The 17,988-nt window shown below is 46.1% G+C and overlaps 1 long non-coding RNA gene across 1 annotated transcript; it reads left to right on the top strand.

The window, feature by feature from the left end:
• The first annotated feature begins 395 nt into the window (after positions 1-395).
• LOC116964168 lies at positions 396-8,276 on the top strand. Its single transcript, XR_004408598.2, has 3 exons — positions 396-484; positions 3,784-4,102; positions 5,090-8,276. It is a non-coding gene; the product is annotated as an uncharacterized LOC116964168 (long non-coding RNA).
• The last annotated feature ends 9,712 nt before the right edge of the window (positions 8,277-17,988 follow it).

Here is a 17,988-nt window from a genome sequence, read left to right as displayed (position 1 = left end):
TCAACGACTGGCAGTGAAGGGAAACAGGAGCAAACATAGGTCAGCCTCCTGCAAAGCCAGAACCCACCACAGCGTCATCATGGCTGCCACCTCCACCCCCCACCCCCCCCCCGCCACTGAGGAAAAAAGCAGGCTGCAGCACCCCGCGGACAGCAAAACATCGTGGAGGGGAATACGGCGAAAGCCAAAAGCATGCCAGGGTTGCCCCGGGCCGGGCTGTAGCCCCACAGCCCCCTCAAACCCTCCTCCCCGCTGCCGGGCGGGAGCGACGGGCCGCGGCAGGACCCTCCCGCTCCCAGGCCGCCCTGTCAGGGAGGTGAAGCGGCCAGAGCCATCTTGGCTGCGGGCAAGCGCGGCCGGAGGGACCCCGGGCACGGAGCCGTGGGGAGGAGAAAAGGCGGCGAAACCCACGGTGACACGGACACGGGCGGCAAGAGGAGACACGGAGCCTCCGCGCTGGCGAGAGCGTCTGCGCGGGCAGTGGGTCCGCCCCTGGGGGCGGCTGGGCCGGGGAGTCCCGCGGGGCTGCGGGCGGGCTTTGTGTGGGGAGAACGAGAAAAGAGGAGAAAAAATACATAGAGAGAAATACGGGGGGGGCGGGCGGGGAAGGGGAAATCAAAGCTGCTCCCAGTCAGGTTTCCTCAGAACACGTTTAACTCGGTTTTAATTCTCTGAATTCAGAGGGGAGAGGTTTTGGTACCACCGCCCCTCAGCTGGGTGAGGTGAGCCAGCAGCGGGGCAGCCAGCGGCACTGTCCTGTGCCTGGCACGTGGGTCTTTTGTCTCAGCCTGCTCCGGACTTGGTCGTTTTACACCGCCGCTGCACAAGCCCTGAGCCAAAGCGCTGGAAAAGCCCCGAGCAGCAGCAAGCACAGGGCTGTGCTGGGTCTGTGGGGTGGAAACATCCCAGAGGGGCCCGGAGAAGGAACAAACGCAATTCTCACCGGGGATGTAAGCCGGCGGGTAGGCTGTGAGTCTTCCTCCTAGGGTTTACAGAGCTCATCTGCAGTAATTCATATGGAGGTCAGGGAAAGGTGAGGCTGATACCTGCAAACTAAGATTATTAGAAAAAAGATATTTGTGGAATGGAATTAAGATCAATTTAAGATGTTTTAACCATTTAACAATTGTGCTGCAGAACAAATACTCATCTTTTGAGGAATAGTTGGAATAACTGTAGGATAAGGAACTCATAAATAATCTTGCTGGAAATGGTATGGCCTTGTAATGGCAGGTGCAAAGAAACATAAAGAAGCTGCAAATTGGCAACAAGACCAGACCAGGCCAGCCTTGAAGGACAAGATGTAGGTGACCGCAGGACTGAGTTTGTGCAGAATTAAGGGTCAACTGGCGGTCACAGTGAAGAAGACTACGAGCCTTCATCTGAAGGCCCCTGACAACCAGCTGAAGTCTCCAGCTGACATACACAAGAGACATTAACATATGCTAAATGAGTTCCCAGAAAAGTTATGAATATGATAAAAATGCAATTAATATGTATGATTAAGGTAGTATAAATGCTTGTTGATTTCATTCTCATACACACATTAGGAGGAGCTATCCCCTGTGTGTCCAGTGCTGTCATAAAGAATGCCTGTTTTCTAAAACTCCAAAATTGACTCTTGGAGAGTGAATTAATTACCACTTTCTGGTAACAAGGCCAGTCATTGGCTGCTGTGCAGCAAGGGTGTTCGTGCTCTTCCACTGAGGAGTTTAACAGGCAGCACGGTGGAAGCATTGCAAACCCTGCTGGGAAATACGATACGAACCAGACTGAATTTGGGGCATACACATCACTTTGGCCCATGGCACCACTGCCGTGTGCTGCAGCAGGCATGGTGACGAGGACCCCTGTGGCAGTCATGGGGGAGCAACACAGCCATCCTCACCCTCTTAACAGAGGGGTGCAGTGAGTGCTGCTGGACACAAGCCAGACACTTTCACAGCGAAGAGAATATATTGCTGTGCCACCCGACAGAGCGTGCGCAGCACAGCCAGACATCCCGGGACACCACTGCCAGTGGAGGTCAGGGAGCAGCCCCTTTCATTGTCTGGACAAGCAGTCCGGGAGCAAAGCTGCCAGCTGAGGAGAGTGCTGCAGGGGAGAGCTGGCTGCACTTCTTGGCATGCACACTGCCACTGAGACTGGGAAGGAGCTGGTAGGTTTTTTCCAAGAAGCTTTGGACTGTGAAGTTGCAGGTGGCAAACTGATGTGTTTAGAAGGAAGTTGTTAAAAGGAAGGAAATAAATTTGAAGTTCCGTGGCTGCCAGGAGGGCTTCATTCTTCTCCCAGGTGAGCTGGCTCTAGCTGGGGAAGGTTCCCACAGGGAGAACCTTTGGGCCTGCTTTTCAGGCACAGAAGCTACAATTCTGCCTTGTACTTAGCCTCCCTTGAGCCAGGCCTGGACTTCTGGGGTCACTATGCAAGCAGAGATGCAAACCTAGCTACTTCCTGGGCTGTAACTAAACCCAGACAGCTCTAGTGCCAGGCTACCCCTTGCCATTCAGCGTCTCTCCCCAAGAACTACCCATCCCTCTGGGGAGTGGGATGGCACCTTTTCTGAGCTAAGGAATGCAAAACATCAGCCAATCTGCCTTATTTAGCTACGGGAGCACATGCAATATTACAGCATGCAGAAACCAGCCATCTCTGTGATTTCACCCCACTGGATCATCCCAAGTTTCTGCCATTAGAAAATCTCGGGCAGTGGGGAACGCCACTGGTAGGTACTGCTGGCTCCTGGAAAAGCAAGGAGCTTCAGCAAGCAGAACTGACAAGGAAGCTGTAATTTTTATTAACAAACAATGCCATCTTAACAGTTTCTATTTGTCATATTAGGTGGACAGCCAAGTCTTTGAACTTACCTTCATTTCCCACCTCTCCCTCACCAGAAGAGAGAGGTCCTATGCCCTCCTGATAGAGCAGTGCACTCCCTGGGTCCCCCTGCCATTATAACCTACACACTTTACCTTTATTCCTTACGGACTGCATTATCAACAAAAAGATCACATTTGCATACGGTATTTAGGGCAAGTCTGTAAGAGTGTACTATTCTCCTCCTTTTTATCAGTTTGTTAGTGTTAGCGCATGATAAAACTACACCAGCAGCCGTGTCTGAAGTTAATTAAAGCAAAAGGTACACAAGAACCAGGAAACACATAATTAAACCCCACACTTGATATTTACCAAAGTTCAAACTACTGAGAGTCACAGATGGGGAAAGGAAATATGTTTTCTGACTATTGCAGCTCTGTTACAATGTAAGTTTTCAGAGTGTTGATGGTGTTGGGGCCAGAGTCTTAACCTGTACAATTTCATGTCGTTGAAGCTAATGAGTATCTGCTGACTTACCATCTTAAAAACTTAGCATCAACAAAAAATCTGTCTTCATAAACAGTAGAACTAGCGAGTTCATGTCTTTTCAGTCCTTTTCCACTGTTGCACCACAGGGGAGCAACTCTGTCTACTCACTTCCTTCTCTCACAATAGCTAGATGGGACTTTAGTGCATGAAAACAGAGTAACAGCTGAATAGCTTCTATTCAGCAGGAAGTGCCCAGGGCAGAAAGGGTGCTAAGGAAACACAAACAAGGTTGACTTTCTCAGTGTTGATTTATATAAAGGTTGTTCTGTTGTTTAATAGAAATGATTAAACCCAAGTTCGTAGTCTGTATACTTAAGTGGTTTGAGTTCACAACGAACTAGCCCCTTGTTCTCAAAACTGAAAGCAAAGAAGAATATCAGTATATTTAAATCTATTTTTTGCATGTGTTTTACTTCCCAGCTCTGGAGACTTTTACTAAGATGGATGGAGGATCAGGCTGTACTGGACTCCCATTCTGAAGTGCCCCTCAAACCCTACAGACAGTGCTTTCATGGCCTTTGCTCTGGAAAAGCCTCTTGCGGTTACCCCAGGCATGAGTGTTTTCAGGCTTCAGGCAAGCCAACGTGAGAAACAGCTCTTCGAACCCATGAGATGAGAAACTGCAACTTGCAACTCACCTCTACTCCTTCCAGACCAGTAAGGTTTGCTGGTGGTACTGCAAATAGCAAAGGGCTGAGGAAGGCTGGAAGAAAAGCTGTTTTCGACCACCCCATGAAAGGTAAGACACCTGGCATTCTCAAGTAACTTTTTGCATGATCATCACTCCATCACCTATAGCTGTGTCCTTTGTGTGCTCAGCTGCAGAGGCAAAAGACATAAAAGCTGCATGACGACAGCAGACACACAGGAGCATCTCCAAGCTCCCTGGTCTAAGTGTATTATCCATCCTGATTCCTACCAAGGCCAGACCTGGGTTAGCATACTTGGGGGGGAATATACTTGCTTACCTGGGAAAAAATCCCCAAACCATACCTGTGAAACCCCCCCAGAAAAAGGGGTTTGGTTGCCCTAAAGCTCATTGATTTATCCAGCTGTGTTAGCTGGTCAGATGAAGAATATTACCAGTCTCTCCAGATTTGCCGCACTTAAGTATCCAGGACCACATAAAAAGACACTGTGTGTTTCATGTTTTGCCACACCAAAGGCAGTCATTCAAACCAGCAAACCTCCCTGTAAAGGGTCAGTTCCACTTAAACTGAAATACCCTTCCTTGTCATTACTACCTCCAAACAGTGGTAACTGCAGGGCTAATGCCCTGCAGAGTTTGGACTGAACTATCACAGAGCACTTAAAGCTGATTCAGGTTCCTGGTTAACACTAAGGTCAACGTATAAGCTATCCTACTTGTCTTTCTCATGCATAGTCAAGTAGGCATCAACCAAGTTACCCCAACCCCATAAACTGTACTCCGGTAACTACTTCTCTTCAAGACAGGTTAAGGTTACGAACAGAAATGCAGTTGTCTGCATTACAAAAAGTGGGTCAGCCAGGCATCTGAAAAATTCTTGGCCTTCTCTTCCCTGGCCATAAGACAAGTAATGCTTTTTCCTTCCTCCTTCAGTAAGTAGAGGTTTAAGCCTTTTGCTTGCTGCGATCAACACCCTAAGGTACAGGAAGTTTCAAAGACCAAAAGTTATTTCTGTTGTACCACATGCCAGTAAACTGACTTCTTTTTTTTTTTTTTTTTTTTTTTTTCCACTCCCAGGAATCTGTTGTGGGTCTGCCAGAAGTATCTGACTTTTTAAGGTGCCACTTCTAAAGTCAACATGAAATCATGGGAGCCAGTTCATGTATCAATACCATGTCTTGGAATTTTGTCATTTCAGGAGGACCTCACTCTCTTCAAAAAGTAGTTTTCTGTGGCAAAGGCTTGAAAATGTGAATGTTGGGGATATTCTGGTACAAGCAGGAGACAATTTTTTTTTCTTACAGTCCTGTACCAAATCCTGTGTCTCTCCTTTGAGAGCCTTTGCTGGAATGGGCACAGAAGCATGGTTCCTACCCCTCTGATAGTACCTCTCTTCTTTTTAGGGCTACCCCCTTTGCATCTGCTGCTGCTTGAATCGACTATGAAGGAAAGTTTTTTAGGATGTTAACACTATTACTCTTTTTTCTGCTTAAACTTTTAGCACAATGGATGCAGACGTAGGGCTCTCATTTCCTCCCTACAGAGAGCCTTTCTGCATCACCATTCACTAACCACAAAACAAAAGCATTATGTGACTCCAGGACATACACAAGGCACACTGTAACTTAGCTCTCATCTTGCACCTAAGCATAACTTGGGTCTGTCTTAACTGTCGTTGTATTTCCGCCTTCCAGACTTCCCCTCTTGCAATGTGTTTCTGTTTAAGCCTCCACACCCATGCTCTTCCCTTGCATTCTCGCTACCCAGTGATTTTGTACATCCTAATTGCTCTCCCTGTGCTTGGGACACAGCTGCTGCCCAATGGCAATCCTGCACTTTGCAGGCATGATGAAGGAAGCACATAGAGCAGAGACATTTGGGGTAACAGGATGGGTCTTATCTAGGTTAATCTCTCAGTCTCCCTTTGGGGCAAAATAACCCTTTAAGCATTGGTTTCTCCTCTGCTGTTTATCCCCTTTCATTCTTATTTCTACCCTATGAATTGAGTGATCTAGAGTCTCTTCTGCTTCTTAGTCACCATACACATCAGCCAGCAACTGGATTCCATTAATCCTGGCAGGGAGCATGTGAGTTTCCAGTTCTTGCACTCCTGGGATCTGGATGGAAATTGTTTCAGCTGGACCTACACACATCTATACGCACATAAATATCCACCAAGGATCTGTCATGTTCTCATGTATTTGGGCCCTTAGGGAATTTCCAAAAGATGCTTCCAGCCTCTCTTCAAGTAAACAGTCCCAGGTGAATGGGAAATAAGGGCTGGCTTCTCACCTAGATTTTCCAGTGCCTGATAAAGTACAGAGTTCCAGCAAGAAGTGTCAACTGCAGCATTCACGCGCTTCTCTCCACTAGAATTCCCTCAGTGCTTAAGAGCTGAGCCACCTTCACTGACTTCCTACACTGCTAGGTTCTCTCCTCTGTCTAGTAACAGACTTTTGTTATAGCAAGCACATCAGCTCCAAGTTCATTACCTATCAGATTTGATCAGAGTTCAAAAGCAACTTGAGATGAGCACATCCACATTGGCTTTGTTTCTTCTAGAAGCCAGACTCAATAAAGAGAAGAGTCAGGACTTTAATCTAAAAGGCTGGCCTCCTGCAAGTGGGGTTATGATGAATAGAGTGAAACAGAAGGCCAGAGAGCATGGAATGCTGGAAGGAAATCACCCTCTGCTCACAGAAAATGTTACTTGGTCCCCCAGCAGTTCTCTCCACTGTATTGCTTCAGGGAGTTTCTAACTAGTTTTTGCAGCTGTCAGCCCTTCATTTTACTTTAACTGAGTTCTAATTCGTAAGACATAGGATTGACAATGGCTTTGGTATTAGTTTCACACATCAATTCTAGGAGAGCATCTTTATAATTTAAAATGGAGGCTCCATTCTAATCCTGTTTAGTCTATCTTGATTTGAGATGACAGTCTTATTACGCGCCCCATACATTATGGTAGGGTGGGTTGGGGCTTTTTGGCAGGGTTGGGTTTTTTGGGAGTAGTCACACTTTTTCCCATAATTTCTTTTTATGAGGTTATGGCTGCTAAAGTCTGTCCCTCTGCCAAGGTCCATTCAAGAAATGTTCACTTCTGGTGCCTGCATTCTGGCTGAGTCACAGCTAAAGGACTAAAGCTCATCAAACGCCAGATGTGTGTCAGTGCCCCTACATGAAAAGGGCTCTGCTGAGCTCTGACTCTCTACAGAGACATGCTGCTGCTGGAAAGGCAGCAAGAAAATGCTCAGAGAGCTGTTGGCTTCCAGTTCTTCTCCAGTACTCCACCTGGGCAGGGCAGGGCTCTTTCCTGAGCTGTGAAATGCTCACAAAGTCCTGCTGGTTTCCTTGGGAGGCCTGGCAGTTATGCCAGGAGGAAAGAAAAGGCTTCTCTTTGCTGCTCCCTTTTTGCTTCAGGCTATTCAGCAGTAAGAAAGTGGTTTTGGGTCTTCCTCTTGTGAGCTGTCAGCAGAGTCAAAGCACAATGGAAATTGCCTCCCAGCCTGGAGATAAAGAGGGAAGCAGAGCTAAACCTGGCAGAGTGACACATTAACACATTAAGTGATCTTCCCCTCAGTCTGTGGCAGCCCTCAGCTTGCTTGCAAGTGTTCACATGAGCTACCCTGATCCAGTGTCAACATTGGGAACATGTTATCATGCAATAAATCTACACGACCCCCTCAGAAGGAACACTAAGCTATCACACTCACCTGCAGCTTCAATCCTCACAGCTCCAGAAACCCCCACTACTACTGAAAGATTTAAACCAACAGTGTGTTTTTTGTTTTAAAGAGATTGGAGCCTTGTTGCTGGCTTTAGGCTAGAATTTCTGGTGTCTTTCTAGTTGCATTATTCATGGCTTCCAGTTAGCATAGGGAGCCTATCCTGTAATATCTTTTGGAGCAGGAAGAGCTGTGCTGCTTCCAGGGCTGGCACATACTCACTGCTTCTCAGCCTGCTTTTCCACTCCCAGTGCTGACACAGCCTGGGAGAAGGAAGACAAAAACTTTGGACTTGGGCTGAGGCAGGAGAACCCCACAAGACCTTTGCCCTGCTGGAGCACAATTTCATACACCGTGTTCCTGAGTGAGCTGGACTTGAATTCCTTGGGTGAAAGCACAGGACTAAGACTAACTCTGCATGTGAAGAGACACAGAAGAGGCCCTGCCCTCTGTCCTAAGGCTTATTTATTGCCTAAAAGCAAAAATATATTGCAGACAGAGCGCTGTTCTTTGTCCTTTGTCTCCAGACATAAGCTCCTTAACTGCTTTTCATGAGAGTTCCCTCCCTAATCTGTTATTTTTAGATTAGCTATTTTTAAGAGATTGATTGATGCCTACTTACTTTGAGGTTTTTGATGCTCACATTTCTCAGCACTGAACGCTCTGTTTTATTTGCAGTTACATCACACCAGTTTTTATTCCACTGACTGGATCACAGACAGAGTTTTGTCTAGGCAGGCATGGGAACAGAGACCTCTAACTCAAAAACCCAAATTAATGAAAAAAAAATAATAATAATAAAAAAAAATCAAAGCTGTAGTGACTCAGTCACTGGCTCACGTTACTCTGGGAACAGAGCCAATTCCCTCGGGTGGAGACCTCTTTTCCAGGGGTGATACAATCTGTGAGTCCTGGCCTCTCAGCACTTTTTAAATCCGGGCATAGTAGATGACAGAATTTGGCACGTACCTCAGGGCTATGTTATGCTGACAGGCAGGTATTCCTCTTATACGTTCAAATGTAACTTCAAAGTTGCAGATTTTCCTCCTAAAAAGCAGGAGAGAGATGAGCAGGGAGAACCCTTTATTCCCCTCCAAAAAATCCAAGTTTGCTGATGGAAATCTACCAACTGCAGTGACCTGCTGGACCAGCATCACCGGCTCCCAGCGCCAGCATCACACAAGTCACTGGCACCGAATTCTCTCCCATCCCCACTGCCAGTTTCTCATCACCCCCAACTCGGATGGATGGCCCTACAAGACGCTGCAAGGGGCTCCCTGGCTCTGCAGAGCCCTGCCTCTGAATGGGCACCTCTTCTGCACCCTGGCCAAGCTCATGCAGCAAAGGCTTGGATGAAGCGATGCTAACTGCAGTGTTTGGCATCTCACCCTGGGGAATTTCTGCACCCCTCCTTTATACAAAAAAAGGAAACAGAAGTGTACCCAGACATGGATACCATTGTGGTTCTAGTAAGGGGTCATCTGATTGGGATTGAAGGATTTTGTCACCCTTCGTTCATCCCAGTAGGGCATCTCAAGTGCTCTGTACTTGCACATTATTTTGCTGAAGGTTTCCATTAGCTGTCACCAAGTCCCTGATCCCAAGACAGCAACGAGCCCAATGTTTATTAATGTGTTACCACTGCTTTTTTTCCAGTCTTAGAGGAAAAAATGTCAGAGCCATGGGCACAGCCTGAAACCTGAGAAGCCTGAGCTGGTTGTGGCTCTCTGCTTAGATTAGGTCTTCAAAATCAAGGGAGGGCAGCTCCAGGACCTGACAAGTCACAGCTCCTCTCCAATAATAAAGACAGGGTCTGGTGTGTTTCTGTTTAGAGGCATCAGAAACAGCTAGGAAGTAGTATATGTCTGTTTGCTACACTGCTACCTGAGCAAAGAAAATCCCTGTGTGTTCATGAAATACTGTCTTGGCTTGTTGTTACAAGCCACGAAACCCTATCGGGTTGTTCCTACAAATTTTTCCTCCTAATGGAGACAGCCATGCTGGATCCCAACTGCCCAGATTCACAGAAACCTCCTCTCTAGGTAAAGACAGCAGCCTTCTGCCTCTTCTGCACCACAATTCTGCCTGGAAGTTACACAGAGACCAAACCACACTGCCAGTCACTGCAGCTTTGTACGGCAAGGTTTTTGTACCCCAATCCAGAAGATCAAAGTCAAATGTTTCCAAGTCTTATGATGACTGAACTGACAAGAAATGCTGAATTTGTGGAATGCAGACATTTTGGAGGAAAGTTTGCAGCTTTTCAAGTGGCTATTAAAGTAGATGAACTTCTATATGTAATTCATATAGATAGATAGATATATTCAACCTGACAAAGGTAAACTTAGCAGCTTTTTGATAATTATCTCAAGGAAAAACAGTATACAGTAAGGCTTCTGATGCATGATCGCAGCATCAGTAATGAATCTTTGTAAGAAAAACACTATTCCCTAACTACACCAAAGAGAAAAACAAGGAGCTCCAGCTACTCCTGTTCTTCTGACTCAGGTTACTCAGGGCTCAGCATCAGAGGGCAGGTGCTACTCACCACAGTTTTTGCTGCAACTCTGAAATATTGAAGCCAAGAGTTCATTTCAAATAGCAGCACCAGTACAGGCAAGCAAGCAGAGAGATTTGTAATGTATTTTTGAAGACCAACAACTGGTAACTTAAGAGACTGAAGTGACTGCACTCAGGCCTCCAAACCACTGCTGAAGCTTGTATTTAAACTGAGCATACAGTTTTCATATTTTTAATGCAAAAAGCAAAGGCTGGAATGGCTTCTATACAGTATCCATTTTTACTTTTGTACTGTGCTTTCTTCTTACTAGAGCTAGTGTACCTTTCTTTCTTCATTTATCCTATGGTGGAAAGTACTTGTTTGCTTCTCCAGCTGGAGTTTCAATACACGCACAGCAGCTTAAGTCACCTGAAGCTGGGAGATGTTGACCAGTTCCTACTCTGGCCACATGAAAGTCTGTGACTTATTTCCAGCGTCACAATGTTGTTCAGAAAGCAAGCCAGACCCTCACCCCAGTGGTTGTGCCTACTATGGCAAAACTGTCACAGCAAAACCATGCACGTCTGTAGCTTAGAAGTGCCAAGCCGGTAATTTTACCTCCATTTGACCTTTTAGATCAGAAATTAAAGCAACGGTATATTTAACATTTTGGTGGGATCTGTTACAGCATCTGAGGAACAGCTGCTCTCTGGAACAGCCACTCCACCTACCAGTACTTGGTAGCCAGGACTGTTCAGTTGGTAGGTACACGACATGGGGACATGGCACCAGAACTGGATCTCCAGAGAGCTGTAATTTCCATGACTCACTTTATTTAATAGCAACTCACCATCGGGGGAACCTGGAGTTACTAAATAACAGCAACTTCCCATAGGTTGGAAAGAAATCTTGTCATTTTAAAGCACAGCATGTTTCATTTTACAGAAGTGAAACCAGCTACATGATTCTTGCAAGACCATTGCTCTGGCAATACATGCACCCTCCTTTCATCTACTTCCCCCCTCCCTTCCAGTCCCTGTCCACCAATTTTTGAGGAAGAGGATAGCTTTAGCAAAGCGGGCTTTGTTTCCTTTACAATATCCTCATTATTCTTTTAGAAAATCTCTTAATTTCTTGGATAAATTCAGAAAATATTTAGATAGTTAGGGTAACAAAAATCCAAAGCCATAGGAACCTGAGAATGGCTAGCGGGGGCAGGGAGAGGAATTTGATATAATTAAGGTACTGATGCAGGTTTTTGGGTTTACACAAAAGGAATTCCACCTTCTACTTCCCTCATAAACATCATGTCTCATGATGCTTCGCTCCCACTCTTAAACTCTGCATTGGCATTTGCTTAGCAATTCCCTGGCACTAATACAAGTTTCCATAGCAAAGGATGTTAAATGAGACTGTAATCACAAACTTGAGGAACTACTGAGGAGTGAAAGGCAACTAAAACAGACACGAAGCAGCACAAAAATGCAAAACATCCTTGGAATATCCCTGCTGGGAAGTCCCTGTTAGCATTGAGGGATGGTGGGAAAAATATTCCCTTTAGAAATCCTGCCCTAAGTAGAGCATCCAGAAGTCTATGAGCCACAGTTAAAAATGCCAGACTAGATCTGAAGTCCAAAACCATGACCGGATCAGAAGAGATGCTCTGCATCTACATAAATATCAAAGCCATCTAAAATCTTGTGAAAACTTAGGATAAGGGAATAAGACTTTAAAATTTATGAGACTTTCCCTTCAGTGCTTTAAGTGGAGCACTGAAGCCATTGGCCATCAGAGCTTGAGCTGGCATCAGCTGGCATGATTCATGGGCTTCAGTATAAAGAAGGCTTCAGAAAAGAATGAAAGCTCTATTTACAACTCTTAATGCCCCTTAAAAGGGCTTCTGTCTAAGAGACCCCCACCTATATTAGTAGAAGCACATCACTCAAAGCAAAGTTTAATCCTAGTGGCAGCAGAAAGAAGATATTCCTTCCACAAGGAGCTAACACAGAGGTGTCTCCTTGAGTGCCTGAGTAATTTTCAATCAGAACTGGCAAGGGGGAGAAAAAAAAATAATTTGACTTTTAAAATTTTGTAAACAAGTAGGAGGTCTAATGCCTTTTAGTGGGTGGGATCTCCCATCACTGAGAGCTATGGTGACGTCTATAGGGGTGTATATACCTCCCCTCCACGTGTATCACAGTTCCAGGGCTGGTGCTAGTCTCTGTGCCATTCATGCTTAGCACAGAAGGGAAATTTGAGTCATAAGGAGCTAAAGGTCTAAAGAGACCATGGGGATGGTCCCAGTGGAAGAGCCATCCCAGTTTTAAACAGGGGTAGTGGTAACGAGATGCTGGCAGAGGGCTGTACCCTCGCATTTGTCTCTGGCAGCTCCAGCATCAGGTCCAAACCCAGGATTACACGAGACTGCTGCACTCATGGCTGCATCTCATCCCCCTCCATCATGGTCCCTGGGTCGCTGGGTGCCATTTCACAGCTGGCTGCCACCAAAACCAGCAGCCTCACCCCGTCCCTTGCACCCACTGCAGTGTTCCTCAGGCCCCTTGGTTGAGCCAGTTCAGTGTGCAGGATCACCAGCCCAACTTTTCTCCCCCCACAGCCAGTAAGTTTTATGCCAGCTAAACCATCTCACTGTGGAATAGCAGATGTGGCACACAGGGTTAGAGGGGCTGCAACAACCAGCTTTGGGAGAAGCAGCTGTTTGGCACTGGGGAACCATTTGACCACCTCCAACATCTTGCAGGACCTCACCCTTCAGCGCAGCGACAATGTCTCTAAACACTCACCAGCTGAGCGCTCTTGCTGGTGAGCAACCCCCCAGGAGTTAAGGCCCCCCAGTCCTGCTTACACCCTGCATTTACCATTGCTCAGGATATCCATGCTACATGTCCTGCAGGAAAGTGGATCATAAAGACTACTGAAGGCAACAAAAAAACCACAAGCCAAACACCTCGGGTTCAACTGCAACAGCCAGATCTTTAAGAGATGGGTTGCTGTACTGTCACAGGTAGGGCAAACCCTAGGGCAGGGAACAGAACACAGCCAAATCTGCGCCTTCTGCCCTAAAATGGCCAGGGACTGTGTGCTGAAGCAGCACGGACAGATCCTGTCCTTTCCACTTAGAGGGACAAAAATTCACCATGCAAAGATTGCTATGTGTTCCTGTCATCTAGCACTATCTCTCAGCAGGAAAAACATTACCTCATTCGGGACCAGCATGAATAGTAATTAATTAATTTGAGACTTTTTAGTGCTAATGGTACATTTAGGTGCCCCTGAATCAAGTGAAGTGGATTTTTACATTAGCACTAATAACAGTTACCCATCCAGTTCCCTTGTGTAACTATAAAATGCAAGATTCATCTGAATATTCCCCTTGAAAATACATTTTTGTGTTGTGTAAGCCTTTAAAATTACAGATAAGGCTCCGTCTCTCCAAATCCAAGGACTAGCATGCAACTGCCTCCCAGTAACACATGCTGCTTCTGTAGTGCTCCAAATCCTTCCTCAAAGGCCTAGCACACTTTAAATTAAGCTACAACTCCCCTCACTCTCTCATCTCTCCCCTCACTCTCTCCCCTCTCCCCTCCTCCCCCCCCCAAAAAGTACGATGACATTATTTACATGGTCTCTTGCCCATTAAGCTTTTAGTTTGCACACGCTATCTTATTTCAAATATGATTCAAGACAGTCATTTTACTTCCCTGACAAGAAATAACTGACCGCTGATTCATTATACTGAATGCAAAAGAGACTACCAATCTGTAAATATAATAGCTATTTTTTAAAAAAACACACTTAAATACAGTTTTTGGACAAAATTAAGCTCATAGGCTCTAGATAATGTCCCGCATACCTCTCAGAATGGTATTCCATTTCTGGAGGTAATACAACTTCTGAATTATTGCAGTCATTAGCCTTGACCAGTTATAGAAGTTAATGTTACATGTCAGCATAAACTTTGAGCAGATACACATGCACAGGTATTGGACAGACTTGGGAAAGATCTGGACAGGGAAGGCAAGGGTCGTACGATTGGTTTTAATCAACACTTGGACCTTCACACTGATGTTTTACTAACACATCAGCTTCACTGGCCATGATGTTCTTTAGCTCTTTCACCCCCCTATCCCCCACAGCATCAGAAGTGGGCCAATATCTTGTCTATCTGCTCGCAGCTCTAGTGCATCTCATGCTGTCAGGGGTGTTTTTGGAGTACTGACCTGTTCTTGCAGCTGCCCTGTGTCTAGAGAAAGGCCAGAGGGGTTGCTTGCTGGTAGAACAGCATGTGAGCTGTCTGGGAGCCAGCTGGTATCTGCTGCAATTTGGGTTCTTCCTTCCTCCCACTCCATGGGCTTGTCAGACTTGGCAGTCACAAATCCACAGACTCGGCCCTAGGTCTTCCCGCGGCACATGCCAACAGGCCAGATTGTTATCCTACAATTATTTGGTTGGGAGGGACCTCTGGAAGTCTCTATTCCAACCTCCTGCTCAGAAGAGGACGATTGCCAGTGCTAAATCAGGTCAGTTGTGGCTTTGTCTAGCAGATACTTGAACCCCCTCCAAGGCTGGGGGTTCCCCCAACACCTCTGGTGATCTGACCGAGGGCTGCACACCTTCCCCATGAGGAATTTTCTCCCCAGCATCCAACCTGAACCTCCCAAGCCACAATTTGTGACCTTTGCTTCTTGTTACACCATCTGCCACCACCAGGAAGAGTTTGGCTCTGTCATCTTTTCAACTACTCTTCAAGAGGTTGGAGGCTACTATTACATTGTCCTTTTGTCTCCTGGTCATGCCAGGACTTTGTTGCTGGCACCAACCATGGGACATTCTTCACAAAGCAGGTCACCAACAACATCCTGCTGGATGCTTGTAAGCACTTGGCACCTTTCAGCTGGAATTGTCAGTATTTGCAAACAAGCCACGTAGCATCCACGCAAGTGGGTGTGTGTAGACAGAGCCAAGTAATCACGTGCCTTGAGTCAGGGTGCCAAGAGCAAGATCCTCTGCCAGGAATCTCTTAGCAGCTGCCTATTCAGTTCCCCTGCATCCCTCGTGGAGGGGAGGTGTGGGATATAGTATTTCTTTGAGCAAAGAGGTTCTTCAAGCATCGCTATGTAAACAAAAAATACAAAACCTGTAATAAAGACAAGAAACATCACTGAAGGATGTTCCTTTCCAGGATCTTGTTAGCTCAGCCATATTCACTGAAATCTTGTGCAAGGTTGTGCCAAAAGAGATCACTGTTGGAGCTAAGCCCAAACAAGCAGCACAGGGCAAAGGTCCAGTTTTTGGAAAGTATTGGTAGAAGAAGTGGGGAGAACATTGCTTCCCATATGGGTGTGGACACCACCACTCAATACTCCCCAGTTTTAGTAACAGAGCTCATGGGGTGCTCTTCTCAAGAGGGGAGGAGGAGCGTGCAAGGTGTGCAGGCAGGAACCAAGAGGAGAGATGGGATGTGCAAGGGATGTGCATCAGCAGCCCCTTGAAGAGGTCTCAGCAACACACTCACCTACCTGGCAGGTGAGAGGCGTCTTGTTCTGAGGGTGGTTGCCACAGCAAAATCTTCCTCAAAAAGTGAACATGTCCAACACAACCACATCTTGGTTTCCTCAGTGCAGATACATCACCTCCTCTGAGGGCAGTGAACAACTAGGATTGCCTTTTAGACATGACTGGGGCACGTTGATTCACGTGACTGATAGTCCTGCTTGATGGGCACAGCCTCAAGAAGGGGTCAGCTGTACCCTACAAAAGGCCAGGCTCTCTTCTATGCCTCCAGAGGCCGGGGTTAAGGAACTGATGGAAATCAAATATGCCCCAAGAGATGCAAGACAGGGTCTTACAGGACAGCAGAGCACAGAGCCGCTCGCACCAAGGCTACCACAGGCACACAGCAGAGCTTTGGTCTTCAGCCACCCCCCAGTGCAGAAGGGTGAGGAGGACCAGGGACATGCAGCAGGAGCACCTCGATTCAGGGAAGAAACAGAGGGAAACTAGATAAAATGGCAGAATATTCAATACAGCAAGGGGAAAGGGAACAGCAGCAATATTTAAAACAAGAGTAAAATAGATGACGGAAGCTGGGCAGCCTACCTTCCCTACCACCCAGGACTTGGCACCTAAGTCCTTCAGGCTCTTCTTTGAAAGCCATCCATACCTTATTCAGGACAAAAGCCCAGCAGCAAGAAGCTAAAGCCTTGCCCAAGCCCAAGGCTATTTAAAACCACCGATCCAACTCCTTAAGAGGGCTGTAGGTAGCTCTCCCTTCTCTAGTAGCAGCCTGCCTCCCCTACCCAAATCAGGTGCTAAAGGCAGGGCCACAATTCATTAACAGTTTCCAGCCTTGGTGCTCTCTGAATGCCAATTGGACAACATGCCTTATTTATATGTCCCTGAAAAAAAAAAAAAAAAAAAAGGAGAAAGGAGATATTTGACGTATCCTTGACAAAAAGGGGTTTTAAGAGGATTCTGAGAGGTCTAAACATATTCTCCACCTAGGATTGGGCTGCATTTTAGGAATAAGTCAGATCCCAAGATTTGTAATTCCTGCCTCGCAGGAAGGAGTTGCCTCAGGCTTCCAATAAAACCTTAGGCTGTGATATGCAGAGAAGGAATTTTATATATTTTTTTTGTAAAGTGACCCAGAAAAGGCTGTGAGGCTCCACTGGTAGAGTATATAAGCTAATGCTTATCTATGGAGTGACCTAAATAAGGATGTAATGCTCAGCTGCCAGATAATAGTTTGTTTCAGTGATTCCCTGATTTGGAGTGATTCAGAGAGAGCCACTTGCCTGGTGAGTCAATGCTTCACAAAATTTGGGTACAGGATCTGACTCTCAACCACCTTGACAAAGCTGTTTATGAAAAGGAAGAGATTCTTACAAGACTGTGGTTATCCCGATACGCTAAAATTATGTTTTTCTGTGCCCTTCCAACTGCAATAATTCCAGCTGCACTTTGCCAGCTGAGAGGAAGATGATGTAATGCTGAGGAATGGGCAAAGGATGGGATGGTTAGACTCTGAACTACTGTGACCTCGGTAAAATCATTTTGTGTCTTTGTGCCTCAGATTCCTGCATGTGAAAGAGGAGTGAACTAAAACCTCCTTTCTCCCACAGTGTGGTTATTCTGTCTGTTCAGATGGCTAACTTTTCAAGACAGGGGCAGTGCCAAGCAATACACAACCCATGAAGAATAACAACGCAATAATCAATGATGCCCTGCATTCATTGGCATCAGTTTGCAAAAGTGATTTGGTAGTTATGCATAGCTGTGGGCCCAAGGCAAGAATCACAGAGGGCCCTGGTTTTCAGAGATGAGGAGAAATCTGCTTTTATATGAAGAATTTACAGATGATCTTTCAGATAAATAATCTTTTATTTCCCAAACAAACAAAGATTAAATAAAATCCCGAGGTGTCTTATTTTCAGTAATGGGAAAATAAATCAAAGCAAAAGTTACTAATCTGAGACACATATGATTAAAACAGATCTGGGAAGCACAAAAGGAAGAAACCCAGAGATAGTTATAATCTCATTAAAGAGATAACGAGTGATCATCAGGATGCTTCTGTAAAGCCAGCACATTTTCCACGAGGTGCAAAATACTGTCCCCAAGCAGGACAAATCTTACAGGTAATACTGAGCAAAGGTATTGAGCTCTGCTCCCATGTGCTGGGCACTGGCTCGGTCCCATTACACGGTTCAGCCAGACTGGTGTTACTC

The sequence above is a fragment of the Tyto alba genome, unplaced genomic scaffold (genome assembly GCF_018691265.1).
Source record: "Tyto alba isolate M040663 unplaced genomic scaffold, T.alba_DEE_v4.0 Super-Scaffold_100000100052, whole genome shotgun sequence".
Classification (NCBI taxonomy): Eukaryota; Metazoa; Chordata; class Aves; order Strigiformes; family Tytonidae; genus Tyto; species Tyto alba.
This window is presented reverse-complemented; position numbering and strand designations above follow the sequence as displayed.